General features: G+C 40.9%; 1 long non-coding RNA gene across 1 annotated transcript; it reads left to right on the top strand.

Annotated features, from left to right (window-relative positions):
- Positions 1-7,343: 7,343 nt before the first annotated feature.
- Positions 7,344-14,574, top strand: LOC103600114. Its single transcript, XR_551366.1, has 3 exons — positions 7,344-7,517; positions 10,845-10,964; positions 14,393-14,574. It is a non-coding gene; the product is annotated as an uncharacterized LOC103600114 (long non-coding RNA).
- Positions 14,575-27,565: the final 12,991 nt, after the last annotated feature.

The following is a 27,565-nucleotide window of genomic DNA, read 5'->3' on the forward strand; positions in this document are numbered from 1 at the left end:
GAAGGGCAAAGGTTGGCGACCGCTGAGGCTATTTGACACACACGTGGAGTTCGTTGTACTGTTGTCTGCTTCTGTGTTTGAACTTTTTCATAACAAAACATTAAAATTAAAATTTAAAAAAATAACTTGCAGCTCAGAAGGTAAGCAGCAGAATATAACATAATACTCAGGTCACCTGGAAATCAAAACAATGGCATCTCCTTTAAATATACCCCATAATCTAGTGCTCCTGTCCCCATTTTAAGTGATCAGAATGATGTTGATCTAATCGTCACTCTTGGGCACAGGTGCTGACGGTCAGCTCTGTGCCCCATGAATATGTACAATCAATAAAAATAAAAATAAATAAATAAATTAAGTGAGCTGATGAGAATTTAAGATGACAACAACCAAACTACCTTGCTGGCTTGTTCCCTCAGTGGCACTCTAAGCTGCCACCAACATGATGCACTACCATCATAAATTATTCAACAGCCTGGCCGTCCAAGGTGAAAGAGGTAAAACAGCAGCTCACTGGAGTGGCTTTAAGTCATTTGTCCAGCCATGCAGATCCCTTGACAATCCACAGGGGCATAAAAGCCTATCAAACACAATGGAGTTATTCTTCTGGAGTAACCACCAGTGACACATTCTGAAGCTCTCCCTCACATCTTTTCTCACCCAACCTGCTCCAGTGTCTGTTTGATCAAGATAGCCAGAGGCAGCTTGTCTTTCTCGTCCACTTTGCACAGGAGCACTTGTGCCTTCCAGCTCGTTCAGAGGGCAGTTAAGCAGAAAGTGGGGATGGCCGCATTTCTTGTTCGCCTTGGCTCTGAGATACTGAACTAAAATTAAACATGAACAGAAGTCTCTGGCCCCCCTCTCCCTGAAATGTAGGGAATATATGTGTTCCTACCAGTGTAGAGTCACCAAGGAACAGTATGAACTAGCAAAGTCACCAATAAAATTTCAAAATATATACAACCTCGCCCAGATCTCCCCTCTGCCCTCCCTAAGACATGTCAGCACCTCCACAAGGAGAGGTCCAGGCATGTGTTTTGTTTTTTTTTTATTAAGCCCCAGAATAATTCTGAAATTTTCCAAGTATCAAAGTGGCTCAGTGGCTCTTGAAACAAGTTGATAATATGAAGATGGGGGATAACATCCTGGGATGATCTCTGAAATTCCTTTTGGAACATCTTAAAAGCTCATCAATAATGGATTTGGTGATGGTTTCAAAGGCCACCTAAGAACCCACACCAGAATGTCTGTATAAGAGTCACTCAGAGCTTATCAAACTAAAAATTAATGGGGCTACCTAGAGATACTGAGTTGGTAATAAGACCCAGGAATCTAGATTTTCAAAAGCTTCCCAAGTGATTCTGATGCATGGTCAAGTTTGGAAAATCAGTGTACAGTACTTAAAATGCCATTTTGGAGCACTTTGTGCATTCATTCATTCATTCATTCATTCATTCCTTTAACAAATATTTGTTGTGCACTAACTATGTACCAAACATTAGCGATTAAACAATAAATAAAACTCAGTGCCTGTCCTTGAGATGTTCACAAGTCCTGTGGGGAACACTAACCCTTCTGACATAGATCCAATAACATAATTTGGCAAGTGCTTTAGCAGATTACATGCAAAGGGCTGTGGGAACGTGGAGTATAAATCATTTAATTCCACCCAGTGAATCAAGAATGGCTTCACAGAAGAGGCTTGGTTTCTGTTAAAGGGAGGCATCCCTGTTTTTGAGCATGGTAACATGACCAGATCTGCATTTTAGAAAGACAATTTTGGTGGCAGGATGGAGAGGATAAAGATTGTAGACAAGGAAATTAATTAGGATGATATTAAGTATGTCAGTGACATATGAGGGGGTTCTGAAAAGGGAAGTGGCCATGGGAATAATTTGAGATAGATTCCATAGGTAGACTTTACAGAAAGAGTGGGTGTTGCTAAAGAAAAACCATCATAGGAAGTTGTCCTTTCTCAGCAGATCTCTGTCTCCTCTCTGCTTCATTCTCACCTAATTCTGTTACTTCACACTAGGGAAAGAAAGTCAAGCTGGAAGAATCGCCTTCATCTACCCTCAGTCCTCTGAGAATTAGTGAAAATGAAACCAAATAACCACTGTCCCAATTCTTTTAAATGATTCGAGGAACGAAAACTGTCCAGTATTGTCCACTGAGATGGGAGGCCCCTTAAGTGATCATCTTTAGCCCCACAAATCCCTTACTGTACACAATGAAGAAATGGGGCCTAGAAAAACTAGGTGAGTTGCCAGCATCACACATACAGTTTTTTAGAAATACATATTATGTCTTCTCTTAGTCCCATTTGTCTTTTTTTTTTTTTAAAGATGACTGTAAGGGGATCTTAACCCTTGACTTGGTGTTGTCAGCACCACACTCTCCAAGTGAGCGAACCAGCCATCCCTATATAGGGATCCAAACCCATGGCCTTGGTGTTATCAGCACCACACTCTCCCAAGTGAGCCGCGGGCCAGCCCTCTCTTAGTCCCATTTGAAACCTTCAACAAGCAGTGTAGTGTACCACCAGTCTGCCTTCTTTGAAGATTCTAAGGCAAGATAAATTCTATTCTTATCTCTGCTCTTTTTGATCATCAAGAAATGCCGTGGTTTCTCTAACACTGTAATGGAGCCTGAGGGACATCTGGTGGTTCATCTACAGAATTGAATCTTTCTTTCATAGTATTATTTATCATTGCTATTAGTAGGTTAAATCTGATTGGTACATTGACTAATTGCACTTGATCAGTATTCTGAACCCTTTCAGATTCAAAGCTCTCTTCTTTGATTGATAGAAGTGCCTTTCTATCCTGAAATGAAATTCACAGAAAGTGTAATCTACACATGTAACTGCAAAATTTCAATATAATGTCCTACACATAACAGAAATAAAAGAAAATTAATTTCTAACAAAATAATACATATTTTATATGTAAGTAGTTGGGCATGACTACACTTGAAAATATGATGAAGCCACTCAGACCCCTGCAATCACTGCAAATGCGGCACTTGCAAATGCAGCCAGATACAAGCATGTGAAGTCAAGAACTACAACACTGCTGGCAGCATTGCCATCAGTGATGACATTTCCCAAAAGAGTGACCAACTTTTGGTACAGTTAAGGACAAAACAATGTGCAGTCTTTCCATCATCTTACATAGTACCTGTATTCCTAGAAAATTACCAAAAATCATTTGTTACAGATGTAAAGCAGAGTTGGAATCTAGGTTCTGATTATTACAGTCTTTTTGCTCCAAAAATGTCTGATAAGACACTTAAAAGTCATGTGTGGGACTTCCATTTCTGTGAAGATGAAGTGGATGTACTTTTCCCTGTTCCTCCTGCTAAGTACAAATAGAAAGCCTGAACCATATATATAGAACAAATGTAAGAGGACTCTGAAACATAGCGAGAAGACAGCATACCAGCTAAGACTCTTGGAACTTAAAGAATGACATGGTGGTGAGTTCTCCAGGTTTTCTTTTTGCTTTGTATATCCCAGACTGGGAGCTAGAGAAGCTGAAAACAAAAATGCCAATGGGCACAGACAATAAAGTCCCCCCAAAAGCCTGCTTTCTCTAGCCAAAGGACCAGGAAAGTGGCAGCCTTGCAAACCAGAAAACTTTTAACATTTGAGAGACAGACAGGAGAGGAAGGTCCTATGGCTAGAGAGTAGGAGGAAAACCAGGGGAGCCTGGGATATGGAAGAGAGTGTTTCAGTAGGCGAGGGGTTGGTTAACAGCATCAAATGCTGAGGATGGGCCAGACAAAATGAGGACTGAAGAGCGTCTGTTGGAGCTAGCACCAGATAGACACTGGCAACTTTGGCAAGAGGAGTTTAAATGCAGTGGTGGGCCAGAAGCCAGACTGCACTGGGGTGAGGAACGCAAAGGAGAGGAAATCACGGCAGGGAGTAGAAGCACACTCCTTCAGGAGAAGAGGGGCTGTGTTCCGAAGAGGACTCTGGCGAGAGTGTATTAGTCGGGGTTCTCCAGAGAGACAGACTCAGTAGGATATGTTATAAATATATGAGAGGGGATTTATTAGGGGAATTGGCTCACACGATTGTGAAGAAAAGTCCCACAGTAGGCCGTGTGCAAACTGGGTGCCTGTAGCATGGCTCAAGTCCAAAGGCCTCAGAGCCAGGGAATCTGACGGTGTCTTTGGTGTAAGTAAGTCCTAGAACCCAAAAGCTGAAGAGTCTTGAGCTCTGATGTCCATGCACAGGACAGAAGAGTGTTATCCCAGCTCCAGGGGATAGAGATTGATTCACCTTTTTTCTCTGTCTTTTGTTCTCTCTGGGTCCCCAGCAGATTGAATGGTTCCCACCCACCCACATGGAGGGTGGATCTTTCCCACCCAGTCTGTTCAGACTCCCATACTAATCTCTGCTGGAAACACCCTCATAGACACACCTAAAAAATAGCTTTACCAGGTTTCTTAGCATTCCTTAATCTAATCAATTTAAACCTAGAATTAACCTTCACAAGGAGCATGGCTTATTTCCTGATGGGAAAGAGCCAGTAGAGTGAGAAAGTTTGAGGATGCAAGAGACAGCATAATCAATGCAGTGAGGTGAAGGGGGTGGGATCCAAAAACTAAGGGGAGGGATTAGCCGTAAACAGGAGGAGCCTTAATTCATTAGTGCAAAGAAGGCTAAGGTGAGTAAAAGTGGGCTTCTAGCAAATGTGGAGACAGGAAGTTGAGAGTTCCCACTGATTTGAAGCAAGAGTGACAGGGGCAACCTCCTCCCTGTGGGTTAATGTTAGAGATATAACCCTCATTTCTTTTCTGCACCACATGAAGTATCTTCAGAGATGTTATCATCTGTGAGCCTTCTTTTGGTAATTATCTTTAGTTTCTATTTGTAACTGTTGCTTGCTATTCAGGCAGATTCTCCTGATTAAGAAAAGAAGAAGAGAGAACTCTGTAAGCAATAACTCCTCACCTCTAAGTGAAACAGGGCAAGAGGTCATTTCAGTTTCATTTAGTTAATGTATTTTTTGATTTCCCTTGAGACTTCTTCTTTAACCCACGGTTATTAGAAATGTGTTTTTTAGTTTCTAGATGCTTGGAAATTTTCCTGTTATCTTCCATTGATTTCTGGTTTGTTTCTACTTTGGCTGGAGAACACACTCTGTATGACTTTAATTCTTTTAAATTTGTTGAAATTTGTTCTATGACTCAGGATATGGTCATCTTGCCATATGTTCCATGGGCACTTGAAAAGAATATATATTTTGTTGTTGTTGAGTAGAGTGTTCTATAAATGATGATTAGATTCTGTTGGTTGATGGTATTGTTGATTTCTTCTACATCCTTGCTGATTTTTTGTCTAGTTGTTCTATCAGTTGTTGATAGACTACAGCTATAATTGTAGATTACTACAATGTTGAAGTCCACAGCTATAATTGTAGATTTGTCTATTTCTTCCTTTAGTTCTATCAATTTTTCCTTCACATATCTTGCAGCTCTGTTGTTTGGTACATACACATTTAAGATTGCTATGTTTTCTTGGTAGTTTAATCCTTTCATCATCGTATGATGTTCCTCTTTGTTTCTAGTAATGTTCTTTGTTCTGAAATCTACTGTATCTGGTATTAATATGGCCACTCTTGCTTTCGTTTGATTAATGTTTCATGATGTATCTTTTTTCATTCTTTTATTTTTGACTTTTTATTTTCATACTATTTACATTTAATATACTTATTGATATGTTCAGGTTTAAATGTGCCAGTATATAATTTTCTTTTTGTTTGTCCACTCTGTTTTTTATTTCTCTGTTTTCTTTTTTCTGCATCCCTGTGGGTTACTTGAACATTTTGTGTGGCAGCTTTCCTGGGACTCAGCAGTACCCCCCCTCCTTTTTTTTTTTGGTTTATGCAACCTTATGGTGACCACTGTGCACCACCATTCCTTATATCCCCAACCTCTGCACATTTTAAACAGTGCTCTTTGTTCACTGCACAACAATGTGCTCTTTGTTTATGGCAATGTTAGCTTTGAGAAAACAGTGACCATGTGGCATGACCTGCTGGACTAACTTCAGGAAGGATCTCTGAATGTCATTTCAGAAACCATGAGAAAAATCACTCCCTATTTCACTATGAAAAAGTACTTTTCCTTGAGTGATTCTTAAAATTCTTTTATGTTTCTTAATATTCTTTTAATTCTTTTATATTAAAATTATAAACCCTAAGTTCTTTAATTAACCCTTGATTAAAATAAAGTTAAAAACCAGAAGCTACAAGTTTTGTGTAAGAGTCTTGAGAGATTGAGAAACTGACTTATTGACAGAAGGCTTTAAGAATACTCTGCACTAAGCTAATAATTACACCTTGTTATACAGATAAGGGGAAAACTGGAAAACATTTACCAGTCAGTTAACTTGAAGCCCCTAAGAATACAAACATTAGATAAGTTGGAGAGGTAGAATTCTTTTTTGTCAGATTTATACTTTTTCTGTATCTTGTCATTACAAAATTCAGTAGTTTATGCACAGTGGTCTCTTGTGGGATTTTACTATAACTATAATGGTTAGTTATTACACAGCCTTTAACCTTGACACTATAGAGCTCACATACTTGTCCGTAGGAAATCGCATTTACCAATCATTGTTTATTTGCTAAAGGAAATTGCGTTGTGTAATATTTAACCCACAACGACTTCACTGAGCTTGTTGCCACTAAGTTAACCAGTATAAAAACCACTCAGATATTCTTGTAATTAATAAAAATCACCCATTTTTTTCCTGGTACCAGATTTGATACAAATAAATATAAAGATTAACTCTATTTATAAATATAAAAAGATACATTTTTAAACAATACAAAAAACTCAACTTTTTCCTATGAATCCCTGAAAGCATAAGTGATTGAAGTAGGGGCCTTTCCTGGGTTATAACTGGGGAGGAGAAAAGCTGGAGGACACTAGAGCCCAGTGACCTTGGGAGGGAGAGCAAGAGGAGAGGTGGAGGGAGATTCAGAAGGGGAAGAAGGGGGCACCAGTGTCATTCTAGAGAGGTGGTATGGGATAGTGATTCTGCATCCACCCTTTGGAGTCCCGTTTACCTGAGTTCAAATCCTGGGTCTGCCTGCCACTCATGCATTTTATCATCAAACAACTTGCTTCATCTCCCTGAGCCTCAGTTTCCTCAAGTGTAAAATAGTGGTACTAACAGTCGATTCATGGAGGTTGGAGGATTAAAAGAGATATTTGTAAAGTCTTTGGTTTAGTTCTTAGCATGTTATAATTCAGAAAAATAATCTATTTTTGTTGTCGTTTTTGTTTATGTTGTTATTTCCCATTTCACTATTTCATTTAGACCGAGTCTTCGTGACTCAGGTGGGGCGTCCTCCACTTGTCTCAGCCCTGGGCAGCCACAGGGCCTTCACTGATATGAATGTTCTGCAGTGGCTTGTCCTGGATCATCTTTCTCTCTGCAATCTAACCTCATGGCTGCTGCCTGGTGACAGCTGCGTCCTGTCTGGGCATCCTATCAGGTATGGTCAAAAAGCCATTCTAAAATTTCTTCTGCTGTTATGTTGAGATATAATGTAATGAGCATAAGTTCTGGAATCAGATGTATTTGTAGACAACTTACTTACTGTGTGATCTTGGCAGATTTACTGCTCTCTGGATTCTTTATCTTAAATTGGGTTTACTGCCACTCATCTCAGAGATTCATGGTGAATAACAAATAGGATCAACAAATAATAGCTATCACTATTACTACATTTGTGAGAGTTTCTGTTTAACCATCTTTCAGGTTCAGAGAAATATTTAAGATCAGAACTAGAATTGAGTTCAAAGATTATGCACCAACCATATCCTCTTACATGGAGGCTGAATGTTTCAATCTACCTAAATCTCAGTGGCTCTAAGGCTGTATCTTTCCATCGACAAGAAATCTTGTCCTTTATACATTACCCTTCTCCATGCTTTCTCTGTAATCCCTAGGATGCATGTGTGTATTCATGACTTAGATCTGTGATTGTGGCCAATGCATGGTCCCCATCCTATGGTGGCGCTATGGAGTTGAAAATCATCCCTGCACCATAAGACCAACCTGCTTCTTCCTGAAAGAGAGATAATGTTCCTTCTGTGTCACATCTGTCTGTGGGCAGAAAGGTTCTCAGCAAGTGTTTATTGATATTACACTTTAAATTCACTAACAAAACCCCTCTCTTAGGACAGCTGGATGTAGACAAGTTCAAGATTCTTTTGCCACATTGTATCTAGACACTTGATGTCTTAAAGTCAAGTTCTCCTTTTCCAGTTCCTTCTTCCCTTCTGTTTGGTTCTCTCTCAGTGGCCTCCATCCTCCTCCCTAGAATAGGACTTCAGCCAGACACACACACACACACACACACACACATGCACACACGCACACACACACGCACCTGTCCATCAGACATATCTATAAATGTTTGGCCCTGTGGTACAACTGTGTAAATGTTTGAACATGGGCACAAATGTGGACAGCAATGAAGTCTTTTTTCCTAGGCCCTTTGCAAAAAAATGGCTGCAAAGATAGGTACATGGGGTTAGCAATGTCTCCTAATTCTGTTCACCAAGAGTCCCAGTCAGCCCAGCCAAGATTTAGACTGTCATACAGATGAGGAACACTTAAGGGTTAGGGATTGTGCCAGCATGCATAAGCATCTGGCTGCAGAGTCCCGTCCAGGGCTCATTCTCTTGCACCACACTGCTTCCTTTCATTGCACAAGATCCCTGCTCTATGCTGATGCCTTTGATTTAGCCAGATGGTTGACACATTTTCTTGTCTTTTGCCAAAAGGACAATTTGCTTTCCAAAAATCTCAAATTAAGCAGCTCATGAATGCTTCTTAAGATAAAGAGAATTGAATTCTAACAAGGCATTGTAGAAAGCAACTTGACAGGACCATGTTGCTTCTGCTTCGTATCTCTGGATGCCAGATGCCCGCTTCCTCCTGTGCATCCACAAGAGATTTGTGATTGGGTTTAAATTCTCTAGCATTGTTTCCTAGAAAAAGCCCAAGATCCATAAATGTGTCTGCAAGGAAAGAGAAACACTTTACCAACCCAGTATTGACATGCCCTTTACTTTACTCTTTACTGCCCTTTATTCCTTTACCCTTATTCTAAAGGTACTTTAGAGTCCTGAACACAGCTTTGGGTGGTAAAATGTATTTTGGCAATTGCTGATTTTAAGAACTAAACTAAGACCTAATACTTAAGACTTTGCCTATTTAGCAAAAAAGAAAAGGAAAAGAGAAAGAAAAAAAAAATAGTCCAAGGCTCCAGACTGACTATGCTGACGACAATGCCACCTTTCAAATAAAAACTTAAAATTTAATCATCCAATTATATATTGGTACCTGGGTATTTAATATAGCTTAGGGCAAAAAGATTTTAACTAATATTTAACCAGAATTTTTATTTTCCATTGTTAAAGCAGGAATGTTCCATTTCCCCCATGTAACTTAAGAAAAATCAGTCCTAAAAACACAAATGAAAACAAGCACAAATTTATTTGACCACCTTTTAGAGAAATTAACGCAAAGCTGACAATGTATATTCACTGTTCTTAAGGTTATCTAACAGATTACACCCTTGGCTTCTCAAGGAAACAATAGCGCCCATTTACTCTAAATTGTCAAACTCATTCACAAGTCTCTGATTCTATTATAGACAAGACTCCTTGATCCCAACCCTTCTCGTAGTCCTCTTTCATACTTAAAAGCATTGATCTATATACAAAATGGGAGAACCAATGTATTAGTTTTCCAGAGCTGCCATAACAAAATATCACAGACTGGATGGCTTAAACAACAGAAATTTATTTTCTCACAATTCTGGAAGCTGGAAGTCCAAGATCAAGGTGTCGTCAGGGATGGCTTCCTCTGAAGCCTCTCTCTTTGACTTGAAGCTGGCCACCTTCTTGCTGCCTCTTCACATGGTCATTCTTCTATGCACAAGCACCAGTGGTATTCCCATATGTCCAAATTTCCTCTTCTTATAAGGATACCAGTCATATTGGATTAGGGTACCCCTATGGCCTCATTTTAACTTAATCACCCCTTTAAAGGATCTATTTCCAATTACACTCAGTTCTGAGGTCCTGAGAGTTAGGGTTTCACCATAAGAAGAGAGGGACACAATTCAGCCCACAACAGTCTGTCTTTATGGAAAGTTTCCAAATTATATAAATTGGTAAAAAACTCATTCCTAGCTAAGGAGCCCTGTGGTTGTTTTGGGATGTGTAGAAAGACACAGCCACATCCAACATGTGGTTTAATTTTATGGACTGCATGCTTCTTGTTCCCCCGAAATATTTCACATGCCTTCAAATCCTCCTATAAGAGATTCATATTTTCTTTACTTATATCAAACAGAGCCTTTCTTCTGTTAAAATGCAGACAGCCTTAGACTGAGTCTCATCTGTCATCTAGACTTCAGTACAACCATCACTTCCTTCCTGAGAGCAGTTTTCAATGAAGGGCAGATGACTAGGCACCTACAGAGCTAGGGAGGAAGTGAGGACTGGATCATGGATGGAGATGAAGGGAACAGAAACAAGAAGCTGTGGCATGAGGAGATAGAACTTACTGGCTTCACTTTTTAGCCTGAATAGTGGCAGAGACTGAATATTCATGTTCCATTCCATAGTACTAGAGTTGTTCCTAAGAGGCAGCTGCTCAGGCAGAGGCTATATTTCCTAGCTCACTCCCCCTTGCCTCTAGACCGGGCCATGTGACAGACTTCTAGACAGTGGATTGTGGAGTTCCGGCCCTGGCCTAGAAAATTCTTCTGTACCTCTTCTGCCCTCTGTTTTCCTTCTACCAGCAGAAGCAAAGGATTCTGAAGACCTAAGAAATGGCAGAACCACAAAATGAAAACAGCCTGGGTCCCTGCATCACCACATGGAAGGCTTTCCACTGAACGCTTGTACTAAACTGTTATTATGTGAGTAATAACTCCTGTTGGTTAAACTCCTGACATTTCAGGGTTTGTCCCTTTCATCCACCATCAATTCCATAATTAATAGATAAATACAGTCAATGAGTTTGGCAAGAAGTTAATGATCACTTCAGTGGTGATAATTCCACACTAGTTTATGCCTAGAGTAAATACTAATAATAAGGATATTACTTGATTTGTACTGTAAAATGACTTTTATTCAGAAATTGCTATTCAATTCAAGTTGACATGTAATAGTAGTAACAATAATCACAGACAGCTGAAGTTTACAACTATCACTGCATTTTAAAGTACCAGGCATAATGAGAAGTACACAAGGAAATAAAACATTGGTAAGGTAAAGAGAGTGTTAGACAGAAAGTCAAGTGTGCTGAACTCTAGTTCCACCAACACTAACCAGCTATGACCAGGAGCCCCCATCTCTCCAGTCATTACCGGATCTAAAAGCCAGATGGGAGGTGTGCACTTAGAGGAAACAATGCCTCCCACAAGAAAAAAGAAACCTTGGGAGGAGTGGTCACAATGCTTTGTGCATAGAAGATGTTCAATAAATGTTCAATGCTTGATAAAACAATTCAAACTAAGGTAGCAGAGGGTGAACACAGATTCAGACTCCCACCTCTACCCTCTCCCACCAAGCTGGAAGAAGTGTCTCTAATGTGTTCATGTGTATAGAGAAATTGGCTCCATTTCTGAACAGAGAGAACAGGGCAGAAACATGAATAAATCTGGGGATGACATTTATTCAAAAGCATAGCCATCTGCTTAAGTCCCACATCTAAATTTTTAAAAATAAAAAAAAAGAAGAGAAGCCACCTGTCTTGCAGTATTGAAGTAAAATCCAAACCTGTTTAATTGAGAATAATAACATAAAATAGACTTTTGTTTAGTCATAAGAGAACTTTGTCCATCTAGCTATATTAAGGGCCTAGACCAGTGCCTGGAACATGGTAGACATTTAAGTGTTTGTTGAATGAAAGCATTAATAATTGAATGCCTGTGGGGTGCAAAGCTCTGTGGTAGGCATGGTGAGAGATGCCCAGATGAACAGAAAATCATCCCTGCTCTCCAGAGGCTTGCAGGGTAGTAGGCGAGAACCACATCATCAACCAACTCAAACACCAGGCAGAGTGAAATAACGTGCCAAATAGAGGTAAAGAAACATGCTATGGGAAGAAGAAAGAACTAATTCTGATGAGAAGGAAGAAGGGGTAAGACATCAAAGAGGAGGTGGAAATTCAGCTAAGTTATAAAGTAGAAAAATGTCCAGGAGGGAATGGCATGACCAAGGGGATGGAGAAATCGAAGGGTCTGGCTGGCTTGGGAAGGTCCGTGCAGAGTGCTTTGGGGACAGCCTTGGAAAAGATGGGTGGAGCCACATGTAAGGGTCTGATCATAACTAGGCAGGAAAACATTAACAGTCAAAAAATTAAGCCCTTATGAAAATAAGTGGAATCCCTTTCTTCTTTCTCCCTCTAAATTTGTAAAGCATTTACTTCCCTTAAACCATATAAAATGCCATTTTATCAAGTTATTTTAATCTGTGTAAAACAACTGTCATGTTCAAACTATTTTAATGCTACAGAAGTTAAAGTAATATGAAGAGAATGTGTTATAGAATAAGGCATGAGTATATTTAAGTTCTGTCTTTTTGAATTACTTTAATTTCTGGATAACAACACCTCATTTTTTTTCAGTTCTTACCATTAGAAGAGATCCCCCTAAGGTCTGTATGAGAAATCCAGCTGCATCCCCTGTAGCTTTGATTCAGAAAAAGACTCAAACTCAGTCTATAAAATATTTATATAAGGGAGTCTAAAGAAAGGGTCTGGTAAGAGCTCCTCAAATGTCAGTACAATTCTGTTGGTAATCCATGGTCATTCAAGCCATTTTAGGAGGAACAGAAATAGAAGGAGATGGGCAGAAAAAGCCTTTTGTTTGTTTTTTCTACAAATATTAATCAATTATTAACAAATATTAATTAATTATTAATTAACTAATAATTGCAAGTTGCTCAGTTAACAAATATTTACTTTATACAAGCACTGTTCTAGGCACCAGGAATGTGTAAGTAAACAAGATTGTCAAAGTCTTTGCTCTCATGGAGATTATCTTCTGGGAGGAAAGGCATTCATACACCACAAGATATGGTGGAGGAGTAATATTCTGAGATATTCACCGAGGATTCTAATTTCCACAGCCAACCCCATTCCAACCCCACACTTCCTTGTGACCTTGAAGAAACAGCAATCTCTTTCTACTGACATTGCTCTCAGCAGCTTTGTGTAAATAGATTATTTTTCATTCATAGAAGAGATAATAGTTTTGAAAATCAAGATGTTCAAGAGGAAATGCTTTGCTTTGCTCTGCCTTGTTTTGTATAATTTCAAAAAACTTGGCTTTGCATGTCAAGAATCCAAAGCCTGGAAGAAGAGAGTATGAGTTTATCCATAAACACATTTTGGAAGTAGAATAGATGAGATATTAGTTTTCTCACCACACAGAGAGGAGATCAAAGGCCTTTCTGAACTGAAGAAAAGAGCTTCAAAATTGAGACATAAAAATAAGAGAGAAAATTACTGGTAATGCTTCCTAAAAGACAGTCACTTCCTCCTGTCCCCTCCATGAAAAGAAACTCTGGTTCAGTGGTGATGGAGTCCCCAAGTAGGATTCAGGAATCTGAGAGCAGAGAATTTCTCACAACCTCACATAATATAGCAGGGAGTGGACCCAGAAGAACAGAATGAAGGCTGGCAGGTTCAGGCTGAAAGACAGCCCAAAATAGCTGTCCTCCAGCCTCCACCCAAGTCTCCTTCAGCACAGAATGGTACAGGAGAGCATCAGAACATTTTCTCTAACCCTAGGAAGGGTACAGAGTTGACTGAGAGAACACCAAAGAACCAGGAAAGGCAACGCACCTTGAACAAAAAGGACCCTAGCTGACTGACACAGACCTGGTGAACAGAAAGCAGGGTGAGGTGAGGACCTCAGTGACTGATGGCAGCAGAGACAGAAGTCTTCAACTACTCAGAAGGGACTGGAGTGGACAGGAAGTAGCAGCAGATCAGAAACTCCCTTCTTGTCTCCCTTTCCCATAATCTCCCGCCCCACCTGGGACTGTGGCAGGTACAGAAAACCAACTTTATTGCGTTAAGCCACTGAGATTTGAGACTATTTATGACAACAGTTAGCTTATTCTGATTATTATTAAAAAACAAGGACATTTCCCATTTATTTTGCTTGTCTGAATATGTGACATATAAAAATTGTACCCAATAAGGGATAAATACTAAGAAGAAAATGAAGTAAAGGTACATGAGAAATAGTGTATTAGTCTGTTTCTGTTGCTTATAACAGAATAACTGAAACTGGGTAATTTATAAAGAAATGAAATTTATTTCTTATATTTTCAGAGGCTGGGAAGTTCAAAGTCCAGGGAACACACCTGCTGAGGGCCTTCTTCTTGGTGAAAACCCTACACAGGCCTGTGGCAAGCTAACATCCTCACCTGCTCTCCTTTTAAAGCCGTCAGACCCATGCCCATTACTACCCACTGAACCATCAACTTATTACTCCATGAATGGATCAATCCACTCACTAGGGCACAGTCCTCAGATCCAGTCACCTTTCAAAGGCCCCACCTTTCAAATACCATAATTGGATTTCCTACCCTCTTAATGTTCTTACAGTGGGGGTCAAGTTTCCAACACATGAACCTTTGGGGGACACATTTAACCCATAGTAGATAGTAACTGGAAAAGAAAATAAATGAATGATTTCTCTGTCGTGAATATGTTCTCTCTATGCAAATAATATTTGAGCTGAAACCTGAATATTGAAAATGTTCCAGGCAGAATAAACACCAAGTGCACAAGCTCTGAGGCAGGGATGAATGTGGTGTGTAGAAGTAACCGAAAGAAAGCTGATGTGACTGGAGCAGAGTAGGAAGAGAGACGTGAGAAGATGCATTTGAGATATGGACGTGACCGTATCACAGAGGGTCTTAAGGCCATGGAAAGAAAGAAGTGTGAATTTTACAATAAGTTCAGCGAGAAGCCATTGGTAAGTGTTAAGAAGAGGATTGATATGATCGGTTCATCATTTATTTTGGCTATTGTTTGGAGAAAAGATTGGAGGGGGACAAAAAAGGAAGCTGGGAGAATAGCTAAGAGACCATTAAAACAGTCCGGAGGAGAGATGTTGATTATTTAACCTGTAGGTGATAGTTGTAGAAATGGAAAGAGGTGAACGTATTGAGGATATATTTTGGAGATAATACTGATGAACTGGATGTAACATAGAAGAAAAAGAATGAAATCTTATCTTAAGAAACTGAGAAAAGGTGGTGCCATTTTCTGAGGAAGAGACTAGGAGAAGAATAATTTGGGGTTGCGGGGAGGAAGCAGAAAACAAAAAATTCTGTTTCAGGCCCATTACATGTAAGATGCCTATTAGACATCCAGGTCAGGTAGGAAGTCTGACATCAAGTAGGCAGTTTGATTTATGAGCCTGCAGCTCAAGGTAAGGTCAAGAGTGGAGATTTACATTTGGGAGTCATCTGCATGTAAATGGTATTATCGTTATGGGACTAAATGAAATCTACCAGGCAGACAGTGAAGATAGGGCCCAGGAAAGAGCCTAGGAAATCAATCCAGTAAAGAGATTGAAAGGGAGACTCTAGTGAATTGGAATCATACATGAGAAGCTGGTGTCATAGAAGCCAAGAAAACAAACTTCCTGAGCTATGTTTACTCTGAAATTAGCACAGATAGTTCATGAAGTTTGCTGAGGTATTTAGATCCTTAAGTGAATAATTTCTATCTCACTGTTTCTCATACAATGAAAAATGCAGGGTCAATGACACAATCTGCCTCCCAAAATCATACCTTTAGTCTCCTGGGAATATGATGAACATATTAATAGCTCTGCTTCCTCCTCTCTATGACTGGAATAGCCCGTGTTTTATTGCACTGACTCTAGAGAGTCTTCTCCATAGTCAAAGAACAACACATTTTAAGACATAATTCAAATCAGCTATGTCTTTGAGAGAATGACTTTCTCCTTGCATATATATTATGCACATTAGAATATCAAGCTACAGATTACCATCAGACAGGCCACAGATGATGAATGTGGGATGATTTGCTTGCAATTAAATGGATTGTCTTTGGAAATGTTTTGGGTTTTCTTTTTTTTTTTTTTTTTTTTTTTTTTTTTGGTGGCTGGCCAGTACAGGGATCAAACCCTGGACTTTGAGTTTGGTGTTATCCGTACCATGCTCAACCAACTGAGCTTATCAGCCAGCCTGGAAATGTATTTTAAATGAAATATTATTAGTGGTGATTACCTTGTCTCTAAAGATAGTTTGACCTGCTGCAAATGTTACCTAACTCAACACTCCATAATCACTGACTTGTGTATTTTTAAAGCTATCAAGGATAAGAACATTTAGAGATCAAGTGATATATGAAAGAAAACTCCTTAATCACCCAAATAATGTCATTTGTCACATTAACTATGACTTATAATAAGACAGTTATTTTAGAAATATAGAATTCCCAGATGATCCAAGATGAGATATATCCAATTCTGTACCAACTTTAATAGTCCTCAATCACAGCACTTGAGAGTTCTTCACATTATGACTTGTGATGTCAGAGGTGACACCTTCAGAGATACTTTGTATATTTTTTACTGATGTTGTCATACTTGAAGTGATACAGATATCTATTAGGTGTCTGAATAACAAAGAAGAATTTAAACAAAATTCTCTAGCCACCCACAGAAATCTTAAGAGTTCTATCAAAGTACACACACTGTACATAAAAGTACATAAATTACCTGATCCAGAATATATTCATCCTCAAGTAAAAGAAAAAAAGTTAATTTCCCCATCCACTAAAATATATGTACATAAGCTTCCTCACAACTTTACATACAATTTTAGGAGGGTCTCAGACTTTCTGAAGATTACCTGTGCCCCCATTGCCCCAGAGTCTCCAAGTTAAGCACTCGGCTTAGATAGAATATTTTCTCCTGTGCGGTGCACCATGTACACCTTCTCCTTATTCTCCATCAGGAAGCAGAACTTTCAGTTTCCAAAAGTGTAGTCTTAAGTGATGCTGGGCGGCGGGTCCCACAGTGTATGGAGTGAAGTTGGCGATGCTGGGCGCTGTCCCCGGTACTGAAAGCCCTGGTCCAAGTTCACTGAGAACTGTCCAAGGTCCCAATATCATACACTAGGTGCTTCTCAAAGTGTGATCTACGGATTCCACCTGCATCAAAGTCAAGTGGGTGTACGTATTAAAATGCAGATTCCTGGCCCATCCTAGAACCATTGAGTCAGAATCTTTATAGGTAAGTCCCACAAACTTGCATTAAGAAGTTTCTCAGAAGATTCTTATGTCTGACACTAAGGTGATGTCTCCCAAATGTTAGTACCACTTTGTTAAGACTAGGGACCATTTAATCCCATCTGAATTTATTCATCACTGTAAATGCACTTATTGCCTTTAATATTATCTGTATTGATAATCATAAGTTATCATATTCCTTCAGAAGACATTAACCAAATTTCTCCCAGATTGCTCCTGACACAATTTGGCACCAAATACAAAAATTCAACCCCATCAAGGAATCCCAAACACAGGCAAATTATTTTTGAAATCAATTTCCTTGATCTTTTAGCAAGTCTTTCTCGCCCATCCAATCTAATAATGAAAATAATTATAATTACAACCAATATTTACTGATAACTCACTCTGTGCCATCCATCTAACTCAGAGCACTGATAATAGTAGCAAAAACAACAAATAATATTTATTGAGTGCTTGCCTACTTGTGCAGCACTATTGAAAGTTCCTTACATGATTGTATCATTTAATCTTTATAATAATATACCCATAATCTCAAAAGAAGCAGGAAAAATTGTACCCTGCATTACTTACAGTGTTGGCACCCACTTATAGACCTTGTCATATAAATATATGATACTAAAACTGACACCTTGATGCTGTTTTTTCAAAAATGTGTGAAAATAGAGGGAACATATGTGCCCCTTATTGACTGCCTGCTGTGTTCCTTGCACTTTTATATGTTTTCTTTATTAAAACATCACAGCTATTTACAAATAGGTTTTATTATCCCCATTTTAACAGGTTTATTGAAGTATATGTATATGCCTGTGAAGCCATCACCACAATAATGAACATATGCATCACCCCCAAAAGTTTCCTTGTGCCCTTTTGTAATCCTCCCTCCTGCCCCCCTAGTTACTTGGCCCCAGACAACCAATGAACTGCTTTCTGACACACAAACTAGTTTGCATTTTCTGAAATTTTATATAACTACGCTGTATGCTTTCTGTGTCTGGTATCTTATACCAGACATGATTGTTTTGAGATTCATCTATATTATTGCATTTATCAATAGTTCACTCCTTTTGACTATTGAGTAACATTCCCCATCTTATAGATAAGGAAACTGTGAAAACAAGCATGTACTCTAAGATCACATAATAAAGAACCAGATTCAAATGTAAGTCTGCCCAACACAAAAACCCCAGGTTTTCTAAATAAAAAAAAAAATCTGCCTATTTTCATTTTTAACTGAGAAATAACTCTACATACATCTTCAGAGTGGGAGAAATATAGGCCCCCATTGGTCAGAATATAATAATCACACCAAAAATAGTTGTTGGATAATTAATAGGAAAGAGTGTCAATCCTACCCCTTCCCCACTATACAAAGGGTCTTCAAAAAGTTCATGGAAAGATTTATATTGTCTTTTAATTCCATTTTTCCATTAAATTTTTGAAGTACTCTGTATGAGGGGCAGATGATGAGAGATGGTCAAATTTATGGTAGAGGAGGGAGGCATCCAAAGAACTAAGAAGGCCTTGTTAAACTGGGTCACTTTTGTCTCTTGCCCTGATGAATAGACTATTAGTTAGGAACAGAAGAGGAGATAAATAAAAAGTGGAATAGAAAGGAAAAGTGGACTCCCTTTCCAAACTCTGAGCTGTTCATTTGATGATCTCAGGCACCCGTGACTCTTGGATTATTTTTTCCATGATCCTCACAACATACTTTTGAAGAGAAATTAATAATCACTAGTGGTTATAGAGTGCTTATTATGTACCAGGCATTATACAAGAGAATCTTATTCCATTTCCATTTTACTAACAAGGAAATCAATTCTCAAAAAATATAAATGACTTGTCAAAGGTCACACAGCCAGGGAGGAATTGCATTATAGCCAGAGCTCAAGTCTCTGAGTCTTAGTCCAGTGCTCTTTCCATGACTCGCAAAGGCTCCAGGCTGTCTTGCTCCCAACCAGCAAACACCCAACAGCACCACACAACTCACCACCATTGGCCCCATCACAGCCTCACCCTAGAGCACTATTGACTTAGGTCCTTTCCTTTTGGACCCCTGACACTCTTGTCTTGCTCCATCAGAACATTCATTCTGTGTGCCCTGCCTTCAGAATACTGTTCAACACTAGAGTCAACTTAAAGCATATTCCAATAAACCAGAGAGTTAATGATTATAGTGTTAAGATCTTTTCCAGTACCAACCGGGGCTTAAAAAGACAGTGACTAAAAGAGTGATGTAAATTGTGGGCAACACTCTGATGTACAGATTTTCCAAGTCCCGTCTTCATACATATGAACGTCATGGACTTGAAGACTAATGCCAGGCAAAGCAAACTCCTACAGACCACTTGGGGGCATCGTCGCGCCCGGGCTGGAGATACTTCGGGAAAGCAGGGCGCCCTCCTCACGCGGCGCTGGATCCTCTGGGCCCGCCCCCATCCCGCAACAGCCAATCAGAAGCTGCGCAGACGGCGCCCCGCTCTCCGCGGGAATGGCCGTGGTCGGTGACTGGCTGAGTCTCTCAGGGGGAATCATGCCGGGAGGTCTCCAGAGAAGGAGGGGGCTTCATATGTTTCTACCCAAATAATCCCCTAGGCGAGGAGTCTCTGCCGACCCGCCTAAGGCGGAGAAGGCGGCAACCAATCCCGACAGTCCCCTCAGGCGTTTATCTCTTCCACCAATCGTCGCTCTACCCTCCGAGGCGGTCCCTTACGATTTCAGCCTATCAGGAGCGCGATGTGCCGCTGGCGGTCACGTAGCCAGGGCAGGGGCTCAGGTCTGGTCCCCGCTGGGATTTGTAGGACCGGTGTCTGCGGAAGACCCCGGCCTGGGAATGGGGCCGCCGGGTTTCTCTGGCTTGCGCTGCAGGGGGCATGGGGCTCGGATCTGACCCAGAACTGCAGACCGGGTTCTCAGGCGTTCATCCCAGCGACTTCCTCATGCCTGAAACGCGTTCGCCTCCACCTTTCAGAGATCTCCCGCAGAATGTCACGCCTTCCCCTGCAGGGATTGATCCTCTGAACGCTTTTGGAACTTTGTAAATATCCACACTGCAGCATTTACTGCGTTATTTCGTTTCTCCCACATTGGACTAAGGATACCTTTGAGGATATCTTTGCATTGGGCAAGTTATTTAAACTCTCTGTGTGCGCTTTTCTCATCTGTAAAATGGAGAGATGTACCTGCATAAAGTGTGTGCATAAATACTCGTAAAGCAGCTAGAAGAGTGTCTTGCACACGGTAAATGCTCAGAAATGTTAGCCCCTGCCTGGCACAAATATATAATAAGAAGTCAGTGGTGTTTAGGATTGATGAATATTCGTGATATGTGAATATTCGTTCTTGGAGGTTTAAATCTCAGCTTCCTTGGAACTGCTGCAAGAAAGGGATAGTGAATATATAATATATTAACATATATCATACATTATATATACACACATACATGTATATGTGGCTAATGAATGTATGTCAGGGTGCTTCAACATGTTATTGCAATTGATAACAGCACTCTGGAGCAGAGGGCCTGGGTTCAAGTTCTTACTGTAACTTGCTAGCCGAATGACCATGAGAAATTACCTAAAAGTCTTTAGTTCTTCAGCTGTGAAATGGGGAGGCTCATAATAATATCAACTTCATAGGGTTATGGTACGTGCAAGTAATGCAGGAGAAGTGCTTAGAACAGTGTCTGTCCTACAATAAACTGTGTTTTCCTTCCTTCCCACCTTCACTTTGGGAACTAGGGCAAGAATGTAATGGCCCAGAATAGTTTAATACCTCTACTTTACACTTGTCTCTCACTTTTTTGCAAAAGCATATTCATATCTCATTTGATATTCACAGTGAACCTTACTGGTTTGCTGGAATTCTAAAGCACATGATGAACTGGGACTAAGCCAGTGATTACAGGCATTCTAGCCCAGGGCAACCCTTTGCCCCAGGTGAGTAGAAAGATTCAGATCCTAGATTTTCAAACCAACTTGTCTTTTTTTTTTCCTGGTTACACAAAAAATGTATAATGATCTTCTAAATTTGAACCAAGCAAAGTGCAAGGCCCAGTTGGCCCTCACACACACTCTTCCAGAGGCAGCCACCAGCATCAGTTGAGTGTGACATCCTCCTGACCTTTAGGTACAGTTTTGTTCATGTGCATTTGGAGGAAAACTGTCTTTTTGTTCCTGTTTTTTACATAAACAGGCTTGTATTTTTTAATTTATTCTACAACTTGTTTTATTCACTTAACAGTACCTCTCAAAGATCTTTTTACACACAGTCTTTCATACCTGAATTCATTTAACCATGCCCCTAGTGTCATACCTTCTAATTATTAAAGCTGAATTCTGTGGAGTGCCCCTCAAGTCCCAAGGTTTTGATTGCTTCGACTCTGAACAGCATCCAGGCCTAAAGACTCAAGTCACCAGGAAATGAAGTCCTGTGGTCAAGAGATTCCGCCTGGCTCTATATTCTCCTGAACCACAAGCCCAAAGCCCAGGCAAGCTGTGGAACTAGAATTCCTCCCCCTAGGGAAGAAAGGGTGAGGAAGAGGATGCCCACATAGGGCTACCAAGGACTGGTGATGACTTTCTTCCTCAGTGGTTTTGGAATCAAAGACAGCCACCTCCTCAAAGCTGGGGGCTTCTCAGCACCTCTGCCCTGCATCTACCCCCATCCCAGTCCTTCACAGACTTTGCTCCCTAAGAATTTAGTTAAACTGTAACCTCTTTCCCACCCCCCAAAAAGACACATCATCCTTTATCAAACGCACCCCTGTTCCATTAAAACACCCAAGAAATCCTGGCAAAGTTCCCTGCCCAGCTCTCTCCAGGGATTAGGCAGGGTCCAGAGATGGGAGGAGTGTGGGGTGGGCATAGGCGCTCATTGTGACTTAGGGGACCCTGACAGACTGGGCTCTAAACTGTAGCCATGTAGCCAGGTAAGTTGCTTACCTTCTCTGTGCCTCAAATTCTTCATTTGTAAATGGAAATGGGAGGAAGGGGAGAGTGAGGATCCAGGATACATAAATGGAGGAGGGGGCATGCAAACATCAGGCACAGAGGCAAAGCTGTCAGGAAATGAAGAGAGGGGGAGGGAAGCCAGTGCAAAGCCTGGAGTGGGATGGGGGGGGGGAGCCACCGACCTGACTATTCTAGAGTCACAGCAGCTCCTTCTGGCATTTAGGAAGTGTCAGCCCCTCTCTTCTCAGCGCCCCCACTCTGCAACACACATACAAAGGCAGGACTCAGTCTGTACTCAGGGATACATTGTGAGTTGAACCCCCAATCCCCAAAAGAAGGGAAAAACTTCCCCAGGAAAACTGGCTGAAAAAAATGAAGATGTGTGCTCCTGTCTCAGCACCAGCAAAGGCCAGGCTGCTCCCCTTGTAGTCCAGACAGATCTCCACCTACCTCAGGTTTGCTCAGAGTTAAGTCACAGGTAGGGTCATCTCTGGGGCTTTGAAAGCCTTATACTTCCAAGCATCTGCATGGCAGAGATCCCTTCTGAAGGGATGAAGCTGGTGTCACTCTTTCTCTTCCCCAAGGCCCTGGTGACCCTCATCACCCAGTCTTTCCCCAGGCCCTCCCCTCACCCCCACCACCCACAAGTGTCTCCTAGAGCTCAAGTTTCTGGGTTCAGGATGCAGACGAGGAGACTGACTTGCTGGGAAACGGTGGGCACGTCCTGCAGGCACTTGCAGAAGCATACAGACCTCAGACCATCTCAGACAACCCTAGGAGAAGTGGTGCCAACTGGCCATGGATGAGTCTAGGGACAGTGCAGCTTCAAGTAAAATGAGGGGGGATAAGGAGGAGAGAAGGGGTAGAAATTAGCATATTAGAGACACAATCCAAAAGGGAAGATGCTGATTTCATGACTAACTCCAAGCCTTTGTACCTAGTTCTCAAAGGAATTCTCTCACTTCTACTTTTCTCCAGCTCTGACTGAAGACTCTTCAAGGAGAAATACATGGGTTAAGATCTCATCACACAATGTCCACACACATCTCCAGCACACTCAGTGTTTTGTACATTAGCCAAAAAGCACACATTGACAGTTGAACACAATCACACACTCACATACAACACACATGCAGTCATGTTCACAGCCAGGACACCAAACTGAATCTATGTTGGAGACGTTCTGCTTGCTAATACCCAACAGAATAATGGGCAGCAGCCATACTAGACAGACAATTTACAAAAATGGAACTAGAACTAGGAAACAAATTTGAAAAACATACAATCTCATTAGTCATAAAAGACATGCAGAGTTTAAAACCAAGGTCCCATTTTTCATATATAAAGTTATCATGTTGTGAATTATATAATATGCATTCCTTATGATATAAATATGGCTTATGAAATGCTCAAGAATGGCAAAATGTGCTTTCTTACATTGCTAGTGGTAGAATAAATTAAATGAAGACTTTTGGAAAAATAATTTGGCAACATGTATCCAAATATCCTTAAATCAGTAATTCAATTTCTAAAATCCAGTCAAATGAATAATATGAAAAAAAGATTTTCACACCAAGAGAACCTAGAAGCAGTTAAATATCTAACTTCAATGTTCAAAACTATGAAAGTTATTAGAGAAATATTGGTATTGGGAAGATATGTAAAAACATGGAAAACGTTTACAATATGGCATTGAGTAAAGAAAATAAGATTCAAGAGAATCAGTACAATATTATTACAACTACAGTAAAACCTGCATTGCACCCACACACCCACACACACATTATTTCATCGAGTCCTCTCAATAATCAGTGGGGAAACTGAAGCACAGGAGGGTTAAGGAACTTGCACCTGGTCAAATAGCAAGTAAGTGGTAGAGCTGAGTTTTAAACCCATATTTATCCTAAAATGCCACAAAAGCAACCACCAACTGTGTGCAATGCCTTACTGAATCTAGAAAAGAATCCGAAAGCTCCTATTCTTGTATTTTAACCCCATGATTAAATTCTATAATTCAACTAATCCTATTCCTTGAGATTTCAAAAGAGCACTTTTATCTCATCCAACTAGGCCTGCTAAGGAAGGAAGCCTCCAGCACTCAAGTCAGCCCTCAAGAGCAGACAGAAGACTCTAACGTGTTTCTGACTGAATTTCCTGGGAATCCCTCCAACCTCTGGGTGGAAGCCCTTGCAAAATGTAGGACAACTTCAGTGATTTACACACAGCCCATTTCAGCTCCCCCTGGCCTAACTTCCTGTGCCAATACATTTTAAGCAGTCTTTAACACCCAGGGCTTAAAAGGGGGAAAGGGGATTTGCCAAATGCACAGTCTAAAATTAAAAAGAAATCTCACAAATCATCTAGGTCCACTTCAACCCTCCATACACCTGCCCTTGCCCAGACCCTCCATTTCCCTATTTCTGCAAGTCAGAAGGTGCCATGGCCTTGCATTCTTTCCATTGGAATGGATGTACCTGCTCTTGGAGCACTGTTCAGCCATGGAGAGCCCCATCTCTTCCCTCCAGGAAAAAGTGAAGAAACAGGATTTTGTCTGAGGACATCATCTCTGTGTTATTACTCGAGGTGGTCACCATATCTCAGCCCTTAAAGAGTGCTCTCTTTCTCTGAACCCTCGACGATTCTGTACATCGACAGAACCAGTCTCACATAGGGCACAGGTTATTATCTGCTTACCCCACTATCCAACTTTCTTCCTTAGTAACAGAACCCTGATTTTTAGCTGGGATTGTTGCCTTTTGGAATAAGACGACATTTCTCAGCTCCTTTGCAGCTAGCTTTCTAGGCAATAAGATGTAAGAGAAAGTGCTGTTTGGGACTTCCTGGGAGGCAGAGTAAAGGCAGCCGCAACCCCCTTCCCCCTCCTCCTTCTTATAGTCCTGCTTTCTGGGAGTAACGTAACTTTCACTGAGGATAGCAGTCACAAGCCAGGACAAAGGGGCAGAAATATAAAAGGAGCTTGAATCTTGAGGAGCATGGACCTTGAACTGTATACCTCCAGACTTCTTTGATGTGAGAAAATAAAACCCTTATGTGTATAGCCCACTGTTATTTTAGGTTTACTGTCATATACAGCCTGGCCTAATTCCAAACTGAACAGCCTCTCTTCCCCAAGGTTTAAAAGTTGGCAGGAGGAGAGCTGCTTAAATCCCACTGACATTTTTTCATTTTAAGAACCTAGTGGAGGAATTAAAATCTATTATTGGCTCAACTACCTTAACTTACTTAGAAAAACACATTTATAAATTAGGACATTCTTATGACTGGGGCAGGTGGACCTGCACAAAATTGACCTTGGACTCATGAAACATGTGGGGCCAAGACATACAACATGCTCTGTCTAAACCACACTTTGGCATAGCCTTGACAGTCTATGTTCAGCTGGTTGGGAGAAGAATGAAGATATTAGCTTGAGAATTTAGGTTAAATATACATGTTACGTTTCCAAGTTAAAAAGTAAAAGAAAAGACATCAGGCATAAAACTGCAAAATCAGAAGAATGACAGTGAAAGAAGCACATGCTATGCTTTCACGACAAATGTTATGAATCATTGAAAAATTATGGAATTGAGTCTTTTACTTTAAGTTCACTTAAAATCATCATCTTTGAATAGTCTTTGTTTAATGTTGCTTAAAATCAATTGCATGAGTAAAGATTTTCATACTAAAAATTTTAAAAAGTTATGACTTAAGAACATCTATGTCTTTAACAGTGCTCAGGAGTGGTCCATAATTCTGGCTTCCTGAGATATTAAGTCTTAAGGAACAGGACCCATGATCCAGGCGTTTGAGGGATGCTGCAGACCACATCCTCACCTTACGCTCACAAAATTGAAGGCCCTGAGGCTTACACTTAGTAAAGAAATTTGCCTGCGTTGATCAATCCCAATGTTTTCCAAACATTTTTCCCCCACTCTGTGAAATACACTAAAGCTCCCTGGAACCTACTCTGGGGAACTCTAAATTAAACATTCTTATTTGAGCTGGGTGGCTTAGATTGAGAACTCAACAAAAACAATGTGGACTCAATATTTTTCAGGGGTTTACAAAACTATTTAAAAAGTTAAAACTGCAACCTCAAGCAATTTGAAACATGGTAACATCAGACCCTTGCACAACTTCACAATTACACTACTTGGTACCCGGGCATAACAAACACTGCCCCCACTACCCAGCATACACGCACTCGCAGAGCTGCTCTCATGTAGGCTCCCAAGGAAGACGTAGAGATAGAGGCAGCGTGCCCCACACACTCGCACGGTCTCACACCTCCTGCCACTTTACCTCAAAAATTGCCAGTGTCTACTTTCCTACCTCACCTGTTCTTGTTTATTCAGGGCTTACCCCCCACCTTCTTCCTCTCCAGTTTGGCTTTGGAAATTTGAAAGGGAATGAGACTACACAGAGATTTCTGAGGAGATAGTCTCCTGGCTCCCTGGGGCATGGCCCATGGATAAAAGTGTCCCAGGATAAGCCACTTCCTTTCTCTAGATGGGCCTCAGTTTCCCCATTGGTCTAAGGAAGGGGTCTTGACATAGCTTCTGAGCCCCTTCTAATCTCTGATAGAGCATCTGTAAAATGAAGAGAGGGAAGAAGATGATTTCTGACTTTTCTTTCAACTCTGACATTCTCTGATCCCAGGAACCACCTCACTTCATTCTCTCTCAGAGACGGCAACTGTAGCCCAGAGAGGTAAAGCAACTTGCCCAAGGTGACACATCTAGGCAGTGGCAGAACGGGACAGGACCCGCTAGGCCCCTGAGTCCTAACACAGTGTTCATGTGTCTTTACATGTATGGTGTGTGTGCATGTGTGAGCACATATACGTGAATACACGACAAGGTGGCACATTCTGAAGATTCTTGGTGGGCTCTGACATTTCCAAGGGCACCCATGCATGTTATGTGAGGCAAGAGGGGGCCGATGTGGGGAGGCAAGAGCTGCAGGAACACTATAAAGGATCATGTCTTCCTCCTTCCCCACCCCTCCATCATGAGGACTCACACTACCTGCTTAGCCTGATGTGGTGCCAGCCAGCCTGGCCCCATGGGCTGCTTCTTGCTCCAGCTCAGGAGCACCAGGCAGGACTGAGCACAGCAGCCGTCAGTCAGATCATGCCTGACCTAGCCTAGCGCAGTGACCTCCATGTTTTGATTCTCGGTTGATCAGCCTGAACTTTAGCCCTAAAAAGACACTGTCAAACTCGCTGGGTTTGGGAGCATTTCCACAGCTTCCTTCC

The sequence above is a fragment of the Galeopterus variegatus genome, unplaced genomic scaffold (assembly GCF_000696425.1).
Source record: "Galeopterus variegatus unplaced genomic scaffold, G_variegatus-3.0.2 Scaffold3231, whole genome shotgun sequence".
In the NCBI taxonomy this organism is placed as follows: Eukaryota; Metazoa; Chordata; class Mammalia; order Dermoptera; family Cynocephalidae; genus Galeopterus; species Galeopterus variegatus.